General features: G+C 37.9%; 1 long non-coding RNA gene across 1 annotated transcript; it reads left to right on the top strand.

Annotated features, from left to right (window-relative positions):
- The first annotated feature begins 719 nt into the window (after positions 1–719).
- On the top strand, positions 720–9,478 carry LOC143270247 (uncharacterized). Its single transcript, XR_013047378.1, has 3 exons — positions 720–817; positions 7,488–7,597; positions 9,122–9,478. It is a non-coding gene; the product is annotated as an uncharacterized LOC143270247 (long non-coding RNA).
- The last annotated feature ends 2,037 nt before the right edge of the window (positions 9,479–11,515 follow it).

The following is an 11,515-nucleotide window of genomic DNA, read 5'->3' as shown; positions in this document are numbered from 1 at the left end:
CTTAGATTTTCTCTCCAGGGCATAGTCTGTGTGAAGCCCACTGAGTTGAAAGTCCTTCTGCGTTTGCTCTCTCCTACACCTGAGAGGCAGAGCTGCTGCAGACCGTTTTGTATTCTAGCCGCTAAATGTGAGAAAACCGGGTGGAGACAGCAAGTTCAAGGTCTGGCCGCGTCAAGCTTTGGTCCCAAGGTGCTGTACATTCTGACTATTGGTCTGGAGTCAGGGGCACTAGCTTTCTGACCATTTTTACGTTGAAGACAGAAAACCAGTCAAAGACCCTGAGCTCTCGATTTCATTCATTCACCACACCAAAATCATAAACCCCATCATATACAAAAAAAGAAACAAAGGATAAAAATAAAAATGACTTGTTCTGAGATGCTGTCCAAAAAAAAAAAAAAAAAAAAAAAAAAAAAAGAAAAGAAAGCGTTTTCTTATGTTTTCAAGGAGGCAGAGCATGGAATCATCCTGCTACCAGAATACAAATATGAAAACATATAGTTCTGGGCTCCCGTGTCCAGTTCCTGGTTTTGTGAAAGGCTCAAGGGACATAAGCAACACTAGAGAGAATTGGGCTTTGGTGTGGTAAAACATTTATCCTGAAATCTAAAATACAGAAGCTCGAATAACAAAATGTTCCTCCCAGCCTCACAAAACAGTAACCGGAAGAAAACAAGCTGGCTTGCCTGAAGAGCAGTTGGCTTTATATCAGCCCGGGACATCGAGGCGGCAGCGGCTGCAGGCTCAGATCCCCCCTTGTTGTGGATACCAGAGGACTTGTCTTGCCCTCTCTAGGCTTAAGTTTTTCTGATCCACGGTATGTGAACAACATCATGTGATATTAATGATGGTAGTGAAATTTGTTTTTAAAAATCTGCTAGGTGGGTCTAATTTTGAACTGAAGCACCATAAATTTCTTAATGATAGACATTATGAAAATCAAAGAAAATGTTCTCCCCAGGTATAGTGGTAACTATCCTGAATCCATTAGCAAAATCCAAAGCCTTCATGAGAACTCAATCTTTGCAATGCCTGAGGGACTAAATGTGTTCTGCCTTAATTCATTTATTTACTTAATATAAATTTAATTGTTCACTAAGCTCTCAGTACCTAGCTGAGAACAATTTAGTGGATGATCCATTCTCCCAGTCCATACATTAATTCAAATATTTGAGAAGTGTACGCCAAGGCTTTCAGAATAGGATTAAAAATACCACCTACTGCTTTGTTTTGTATACAAATTATGTTTACAAAGATAGCTTATAGAAATGTATGCCAAATTTATATATTTTCAGGCTGCATCAATACATTAAAGACAGTGCATTAAGATAATAAACATTCACTGAATTTTTTTTATAAGTATAAAAAATTAATAAGCAGGTCTTCTGTAATGACTGGGAGAAAATAAGACTTCACCCCCTAGTGGGTGGAGCCCCGAGGCTAAGCTCAGTTCCAGGCAATTAAGCGCTTACAGATTATAAAGGGGAAAATTTGGAAACTCATTATTTCTTATTAGTAAAACCAAAAGGATGTTTTATGATCTAATGAGGAAACTGCCCCAGTTTTACAGCCAGGTAGCTTTAAGGCTCAGCTCCAAACTCCTTGAAGTCACAGAGACTTTCTCAGCCTTGCCCTCGGGGAATCACATGCAAACCACACAGCTCTGCTGGTAGCTCACAGAGTAAAAAGCCCTATTCTCTCTTATTAAATTTTACGAACACGGATCTGTCTATCTATCTATCTGTCTGTCTGTCTATCATATATCTATCTAATCTACCTACCTATCAACCAATCTATCATCTATCTACCTATCTTCCTACCTATATAACTACATAGCATCTATCTCTATCTATGTATCTATTTATCTACCTACCTATCTACCTATATATCTATATAACATCTATCTACCTATCTACATACCTGTCTATCATCTATCTATTTAACATCTACCTTTCATCTCTCATTTATTTAAAATGTGTTTATGTATATTAATGTTTAGCAGCTCACAATGTGGAGGTCACAGGGACCTCCTTCTACCACCATATAGCTTCTAGGAATCAACCCAGGCCTTAAAGCTCGGTGACAAGGGCCCTTACCAGGGAAGCCACCACACCAGCCATCTCCCATAGTCATTTAAAGGAGGCATTTTAAACATAGACATATGCTCTGAAACTGTATCTCAGTGACCCCTATTTTCTGCACAATCACTTATTCCCAGGAGCTCTTACTCCTAAAACACTTGACACTTCTAAAACTCTAGATCCTTACATGAAAGCCTGGGTGAAGATCCACCTACCTGCCTCTTCGATTTGTGTGGAATCATTCTTAATTTCCCAGGGGAGGCACACTCAACCCTTTAGAGTTGTAAATTTCATGCTTACATGAGTGTCTTCCTCTTGCTTAATTTTACATGCCAGGTCACTTGCCTCCTCTTTCTTGGCTGCCTATGCTGACATCCCACCATTGACACTATTGAGAACCAGAGCAGAATGGCATGGGATAAATTCAATTCTTGTCTCCATTTTCTTAACACATTAAGTCTGTCATCCCTTCTTAGTGTGTGTTCAATCAGTGTCCCTTAGGGTCTCCATTTCTAATTGTTTGGGCGATGTATCCTCCGGTGCCTTCACCCTCAGGTTACTGAAGACATGCAGACTTTCCCTCCCTTGAGATACAGAATGGCATTGTTAGTGATGGACAATGAAATGTAGGAGGACAGCCCAGACTGGAACAACTTCTGTAAGATAAAAATAGAGGACTTCATAACATGTCTTTGTGTGACAGAGTGGAGCAATCATTCTTAATAAAGTTTACTTGTATGCATTATTCACAGTCCTTAATGAAACATTTGAAACTTAAATGGACATAATACACTCTGAATTATACAACTGGCCTTGAAACCAGCTGAGTGAGTCTCAGGCAATGTGGACCCATGGACTAGCTGAATGACCTTTATTTGAACTTTCTTTTCCTCATTTCTAAAGTGAGGATAATAATTCCTATTAAACTGTGTCTCAGAGTTGCTGTGGGAATCATACAAAAATGCATTAACAAGAGAATTGAAATATAAAAAAAGCATAGCCAAATGGCAATTCAATAACACTATTAGATCTTGAAATCTGTAATGTTAAAAGGGGACTGTGTATCGCCAGGAAAAGCAGTTTTCCTTTAGGAAAATTAATTATTCTTTAATCAGATAGGGAGTTATACACAGTTTTGATGATGAAGAAGGATGTGTGGAGTTAAACTTTGTGACAAAGATAAGAAATTTGAAACACATTTAATAATTGTGTGGCCAAGACAGAGAGATGTTTAGCTGCTTCTCAAGATCTCGGTAATCTTTATCTCGAAAATTAAGAGAATATTAATATGTACAGATTGAATATCCCTTATCTCAAATACTTCTGGAAAGAATAATTGGAATTTTGATTTTTTTGGGGGGTGGAATATCTGCGTGTGTGTGGGGGGGGTCTGGGTGTGGGTATGGGTGTGTGTTGGAGGGTGTATAAAATGAAATATCTTGGGAATATAATTCAAGATCCACAAAAATATTTCTGCCTCACATTTATCATTACAAACACACAGAGAGAGAGAGAGAGAGAGAGAGAGAGAGAGAGAGAGAGAGAGAGAGAGGAGAGAGGAGAGAGAGAGAGAGAGAAGGGGGAGGGAGGGGGATGGAATTTTCTACTTATACTAATGAGCTGGTACTCAAAGATTTTGAGCTGTGAGGCATTTCAGATTTCAGATTTCAGCTTAGGCATGGTCACCCTGTATGTCATGAGGCTGTGAGAATGAAGCCTTCAGTGTAAATTGTTGCTGGAGAGCTTCTCTCCAGGTTCCACCAAGCCCTGCAGTCCCACAATCCACGTATAAAATAATCACTCAGATGCTTATATTACTTATAAACTGTATGGCCGTGGCAGGCTTCTTGCTAACTGTTCTTATATCTTAAATTAACCCATTTCTATAAATCTATACCTTGCCACGTCGCTTGTGGTTTACCGGCATCTTTACATGTTGCTTGTCCTGGCGGTGGCTGCAGTGTCTCTCCCTTTCTTCCTGTTTCCCCAATTCTCCTCTCTCCTTGTCCCACCTATACTTCCTGTCTGGTCACTGGCCATCAGTGTTTTATTTATATAGAGCGATATCCACAGCAGTAAATGTTTTGTTCCTCTAAAGTTCATGTTTAAAAACAACTCCACAGTGATGATGTTAAAATACTCAGGGAAATGATGAATTCATGAGAATATTCATGGGTGCAGTTAGTAGTTCTTATTCAGAAAACCATAGGCAGCTTGATGAGTCCTTTCTACATGAGGATATCTACAAGAAATACACTCTGACCATAAATGGAAAATGCTGGTGCTGATGTCTGGAATTCATAGCACCCAAAATGACCCACACAAGTTGCTCTTTGTTTGTTTTTGTTTTTGTTTTTTGAGGTAGGGTTTCTCTGTGTAGTTTTGGTGCCTGTCCTGGAACTCACTCTGTAGATCAAGCTAGCCTTGAACTCCCAGAGATCTGCCTGGCTCTGCCTCCCGAGTGCTGGGATTAAAGACGTGGGCTACCACCGCCCAGCTAAGTCGCTCTTTTTTTTTTTTTTATTAAATTACACAGTATAAGGCATTTTGTTATAGCAACCTGAATCATCTACTACAATGGAGTAACACAAACTTGATGCACTCACTATCTGATACTCAGTAGTCAAATCACAATTTTGGGAAGTTAGCAATACGGTTCAGTTTATGGAGGGGCTTGCCACCAAGCTCAAAGATATGATTTTGATTCCCAGGACCCACATGGTGGAAATAGAAAAGCCACCCTCGAGGTGTCCTCTGTCCTGTGGCACCCACCCTCCACCATCACACATGCACACACAAATTTATTAATTAATTAAAATGTAAAAAATTAAAGATTTAATGCAATGATTTTAAATATACATGACTTTGATCATAAGAAGCCATATCATTTATTTAAAAATACTAAACTCAAAGAAGAACACATTATTCTCCCAAATGTCACTAAATTCCTTCCTGTTTAGAATTTTAGGTCTGAAGTTGTTAAGATTTTGTCTAGTTTACTGATTGACACAGTCACTCAGCTCCCAATTACAGCCAGAATGCAGTTAAATTTTGATCATGTTTAAGGCATCAAAAATAATAAATAATAATGTAAAATAATAAAACTTTCCTCTTGAGCTAGTAAAATTAAGGGGTGTTTTCTCAACAAAATAATATAAAAAAAAACAAAATAATAAATAATCACATTAGCATTTATTGTATTTCTTATACAAGTTTATGGAAAATCATGGAGATTTGCTATACTTTATGATGGAGTTTGTTCTGTCTTGTACTCTCAAACTTCATGTCTAAACCTGAGACCATGATCTCATTTAGATAAAGAGTGATTGTAGATGTAGATAAATCTCAAAATAAAATTGTCCTAAATTGGGGTATGCCCAACCCCCCATGGCTGGTTTTGATTGTAATTATTCATAGTATATATTAAAAGCACAAAGTGTCTCATTGTGGTATCCCCACACGTATGTATAATGTACTTTGTTCAGATTCATCCCCTCTCATTCTCTTCAATATTATCATTTCTGTCTATCCCCTTCTCTTTCAGTATCATTGGCAGTGTTTTTTCACCTACATTTTAAGTTCATGTCTTTTGATGTATTTTTTTCTTCCCTTAAAAAATTCCTATACTTCACTATGAAAGAAAGCATATGATGCTTTGTTGGGCCATTTTATTTCACTTAATATGCTCTCAGTTCCATCCATTTTCCAGCAGGCATAATCCCATTTTTCTTTATGGCTAAATAAAACTCTTTTGGCAATCAGGTGTAATGGCACAAAACTGTAATCACAGTACCAGGAGGTCAAGGCAGGTGGATTGCCAAGAGCTCCAGGCCAGCCTGAACTATATAGTAAGATATTATCTAAAAAATGAGTCTTCAATACACACATGTAGTAAACACAGTGGAAAGGAGGAGTTCGGCATATACTGAAAGAAAACTTAAAGTCCATACCTGTCAACATAGAATGATACAATGACAACTGATAAACATATTATTAATTCCCAGATACCTATGGATTGACAATGCTCCTTTTGCTTCAAGTTCAGGAAGTTTCCAACCACCATTTACAGAGCTCATCTTTCTGCCCTTATGTTCTAAGAATGTTTAGATATCAAATGATGAGCCATGGAATACTGAGGCCGTACCTACTCAGCTTTTCTTTCTCTTCCTCAAACTATCATATCAACAGAGCTACATTCATTTCACTTAGACATTCTCCTACAATGTCAAATCAACTATTAAAATTTTACTTAGTGAGCTACTGGGAACACTGTTTTCACAATATTTGAATTTTAGATATTATAATAATCCATAACCAGTCCAAATGTAGAAAATGACTGACAGTGGAGCACCAGTCCCCAGTTGACACATCTAGAACACCAACCCCTCCACCGAAGGCTGACTGACAGTGGAGCACCCATCCCCAGCTGACACATCTAGAACACCAACCCCTCCACCGAAGGCTGACTGACAGTGGAGCACCCATCCCCAGTTGACACATCTAGAACACCAACCCCTCCACCGAAGGCTGACTGACAGTGGAGCACCCATCCCCAGCTGACACATCTAGAACACAAACTCCTCCACCAAAGGCTGATTATTATCTGAGTTTTCTCAGGGACATTTTCCCCATGAATGGGCTACAGTGTACTCTACTGCCCATCTTGTGATGCTTTTTGTTTAAGGAGAACGTTTCAAAGGCACTATTGTCACTGAATAATCACATTCTATCCTCAGGAACATTTGTCATTGATACCAATTAGTGTTTTGTTTCATTCTTTAGCCATAAAAAGTAGAAATCTCATTACTTCAATCATAGAAATAGATTTAGAGGGCTGTCCACTAAATAAAAGAAGCTGAACCGAGGGAGACAAATGTTGCATTAACTCAGTCATATGAGGAAAATTAAAATACCAAAGTCAGAAGTGGAGAACAGAATTCCTTGCTGCTCATTGTCCACTGACTTCAGAACGGTTATCTCAAAATCTCAACTCTTTATCATGTGCTGCTACTAAAATCTCCACTTCATTAGTTTAGTGACCTGTTATTGATCATGCAAAGACTTAATTAAATGCTCTGAATATGGAAGTCTCCAACCTTTGGCTGGGGGCTTTCACAGCACATTTCGCTCAGTTTATAGTTTTCCTTAGCATTCAATTCTTAAATGTAAGGACTCTTAAGAGCAGCTAAAGATGGAACTGGGGCTTTTAAAGCTCTTTTTTTTTTTTTTTTTTTTCCTACACACATCACCCCAAGATACGCTGACCTTCTTCTGGACTCCCAGAATTATTTCAAAGATTTTTTTCACAACTTTCTATGAACATTGAATCCCCTAGATTTTCCTTAGAATCATTTTTTGTTTCATTCTCCTCCCCTTATCTTGATTTAATTTTTTTCTCTGTCTCAGGCAATCTGGATGTTAAACAACTACAGACTAACCATTTCACAATAGGTGAAGCGTGAATCAAGTCCAGGACAACCCATTTCAGTAGATGATTCCAGATAAGATTCTGATAAGTAAGTACATTTATATTTACTACAGGGGATGGGCTCTCGGTGATTTACTTGCTTATTCTCCCTATTTTCAATCTTTCCCATATATTGGTCTTATAGTGTTGTGGTAATTAAAGGACTATTGGGAAATGGGGAGATGCTAATGAGAAAAGAACAGATCAGAAAACCAGGAGCCTCGATGATGACTCCTATTCAATTGCTCAAGCATCCCTTTGATAATGAGTGCTGCTACATAATTTCCAGAATAGTAGAAAGGGTTTTTTTTTTTGTTTGTTTTGTTTTATTTATGTATTTTTTTTGCCAATATCCTTGTGGATTTGATACAGGAAATTTTTGGAAGCCTCTGTTCCATTCTATGCCCACAGTGGTCACTGTGACTAGTTATCTCTGACACAAATGTCTTGAGATTTCTTGGTTGTAATCAGAAAACAGAAATTCACTCCAGCTTAAGAAGGAAGACAACTTTAGAGAAATGCTTGGAAGATTTTAGAATCAAAAAGGATAATTGAAGGACCATGTATTAAGTAGTCACAAATATTGCTTGCGAGTGTCCAGAAAAGAGATTAGGGCAAAGAACTAGTGAGGCAGGGGCCAACAGAGATAAATTTACATACAAGCTACATTTCATCCCATACTCAAAATATTGTGACGCAGAAATAATTCACAATCCAAATAAAAGGAAAGGAAGGCCAATGAAGATTTGAAAGGGACAAAAGTGCCTCCATCCACTTCTGGGCATCCAGCCAGAGTGTGCCATCAGGGTACATCTATTATCTACAGAGCAAGGATTAACCAACATTGTTACCATCACCCTGCGCACAGATTAAACCAGCTCCAATATTTTGTGTTTATTTTTATTCTTACCATAAAATTATCTGTTCTTTCTCCTCATAATTTTATTAAGTTAAATAGTACTTTACTGAAGGATAACATTTGTTAGCTCATCTCTCTTTGTTTTTTTGTTAAAGCACTGTGGGTTCCTTTTTGCTTTCCTGTTGCTGAAAATATAATTCATTTGTTGTTTATCCATATTCTTTCCTATGGTCTATGGCACAAAGAGATCCACTTGTTTTGTTCTGCACTATAAACCGTTTTTCTGACATGCCTTGCCGGACTATTAGTCAAATGAAAAGGTAAATGAATGGATTTACTTGTATATCCTGATCTAGACAAAGTGCCTGTTCAAAGAATGCTCAATGTCAATAGGATTGGGCACACGAATATATTAATAAGATGTTTAACAAGAAACAGCCTGAAATGGCAACTAAAATACAATTTCTTAATTTTATCTGGTATTTTATGAGTTTATGGTTCCTCAGAAGGGAAAATAGCATTGACAGACTTACATTTTCTATTCAAATGAGATTTTTTTTTCTTCCTTGAAAGACCCATCATTTCTGTATAGTGTGCTTCCAGTAATGGTATAATTGCTTAATTGATAATTCATTTTTTGTTGTTGTTAATACCAAAGCAAATTAGCAGGACAAAAAGAATACTCTCATTATCTCATTTCATATTGAATTTCAGCTCACAAATGGAAATCCTTCCAGCTCAGATTGGACTAGGCCTCCACCACCACCGTGTTTCCTTTGTAAGCTTTTCCTAACAGGACTTCCCACTTACAAATGCTCATAAACAAACATACATTGTGGGATGACTCATCCCTAATGGGCTTGAGGGCCAGCTGGCCCAAACAAGTAAAAAAGATACTTTCTGAGAGCCAGCCTGGGTCAGCCTGATGGTCTTAGCAAAAGCAACTGAAACATGATCTGGAGATGACCTGGACCAATGAGAGGCAGCCATGCCACACTAGCTGATGAATATTCATCAGACCTCCCCCCAGGGTGGGGTGGAGGGTATATAAGGCTTGCCTCTTCCTAAATAAACTGAGCTTGTTGTTTCCACATTGTCCCAGAGTCTGTGTGGTTTGACTCTGCGCCTACTTGGCCCCTGACCCCCAAAGGGAACAACAGCAAGGACCCTGCTACAATACATTATTAGCCACATGAAGAAGAGAAAAAATAATCTTTGAAAGATAATTTGAATAATACAAAAATGAAAATGACCCATCAGTGAAAAGTAACAAATGATTAAATGGAAACCAACTTTGAATTTGCTCTCTAGGGCTAGGGTTAAAACTTGGTCATAGAGCCTGAGTTTGTGTTCTCAGGCTAGAGAGAAGCTTAGTAGCTAAGGTGCTTGTCAACAGAAGTCAGGAGATCTGAGTTTGAGTCTCCCTGACCTATATGAAAGTGAGTGCATTATTTGTTAGCCCAGGCCTGGGTCGATATAGATAAGTTGATCTAGAGTGCTTACTCACCAGTTAGTCTATCCAATTAGTTGGATCCAGTGAGAGACCTTTCTCCAAAACTAAGGATAGAAACAAAGGAGGACACCTGGCTTCCATATTTGACTTTCACATGAACATCCACCCATATGCACGCATACCTGCACACATACAGAGAAAAAATATTCTTAAATAAGTCTAATTTATTTTTAAACAAAGCAATATGAGAACAAAAACTGTAAATATATTATATATAATTGCACATATTATATATTAACTCTAAATCTATGTAACATGAATTTTGAAAGGCCTTATTAATTAAAAAAAAAAACCTGGAGTCAGATATTGGGGTGAAAACTAAAAGATCAAAGAAACAGAATGAGCCACAGCCGACCTCACTTCGCCAACTCCTCAGCTGATCCTGTTTCCTCAGACTGTAAGCCTCTGAGTCCTCACCCAAAAGTGTCTCCACTGAACTTCTGCTAAAAAGCCTCTATCTAGTTCCTGGTCCTCAGGCCTTATATACCTTTCTGCTTCCTGCCATCATGTCCTGGAATTAAAGGCATGTGTCCTTCCCAAGAAAAGACATGAGATCTCAAATGTTGGGATTAAAGGTGTGTGCTACCATGCCTCTCTCTATCTCCAGTGTGGCCTTGAACTTACAGAGACCTAAGTGGACCTCTCTCGTGACTGATAGGATTAAGGGTGTGTGCTACTATCTGGCCTCTATATCTAATCTAGTGGCTGGCTCTCTCCTTTGATCTCCAGATAAGTTTTATTTGTCAGAGCACAAATAAAATAACACCACAGTACTAGATACATGTCATAATTTTTTTTAATGTAGATATGATTTAAAATCTAAAATGGTCATCTTCAAACTGTCACTGAAACAACTGTTCAGATGAAAAAAATAACAGTAAGAAGAAAAAAGGAGACTAGGAAGTGAGCATGTTCAAATGGTGTACTCATGATTTTAGAGTATGCCATAGGAGCTCCAGAAAAAAAGCAGAAACAGTGGGAAAAAATGGGCCTAGTAAAGGTATTAACAAATCTGTGAGAGGCCATTGACAGAATTAAAGTGACTTTGCAACTTGAAAAAAAAATTCATAGAAAACCTAGACATCTACTCATAATTTTATATAACTCTTAGGATAGAGATCATAATCAAATCACTGTAAATGAGAGGTATTTGATTGGGACTATCAGAACTTCCAGAAATGGTTGATTTATATGAATGGTTCTCAACCTGTGGGTCATGAACCTTGGGGTCCAAGAAGACCAACCTTAGGAGTCACCTAAGGCTATCAGAAAATACAGATATTTACATCACAATACATAACAGTAGCAAAATTACAGTTACAAAGCAGCACAAAAATAATTTTCTGGTGGGGGGGTCACCACAACATGAGAAAATATATTAAAGGGTCACAGCAAGAAGGAGGCTGAGAACCACTGCTCTAAAGCCTGGAATGGCAGTATATGCCTGTCATCTTATTCAAGTGGCTAAAGCCAGAGGATTGCTGGAAATTGTGAAGCAGTATGAATTAGACAGTGAGTCCCAAATATAAAATAAAATAAAGAATTATATACAATAAAAGTGTTATACTTATTGAGTAATAATTATATGAAAATAT

The sequence above is a fragment of the Peromyscus maniculatus genome, chromosome 22 (genome assembly GCF_049852395.1).
Source record: "Peromyscus maniculatus bairdii isolate BWxNUB_F1_BW_parent chromosome 22, HU_Pman_BW_mat_3.1, whole genome shotgun sequence".
NCBI lineage: Eukaryota > Metazoa > Chordata > Mammalia > Rodentia > Cricetidae > Peromyscus > Peromyscus maniculatus.
The sequence above is the reverse complement of the archived record's forward strand: the minus strand, read 5'-3'. Positions and strand labels throughout refer to the sequence as shown.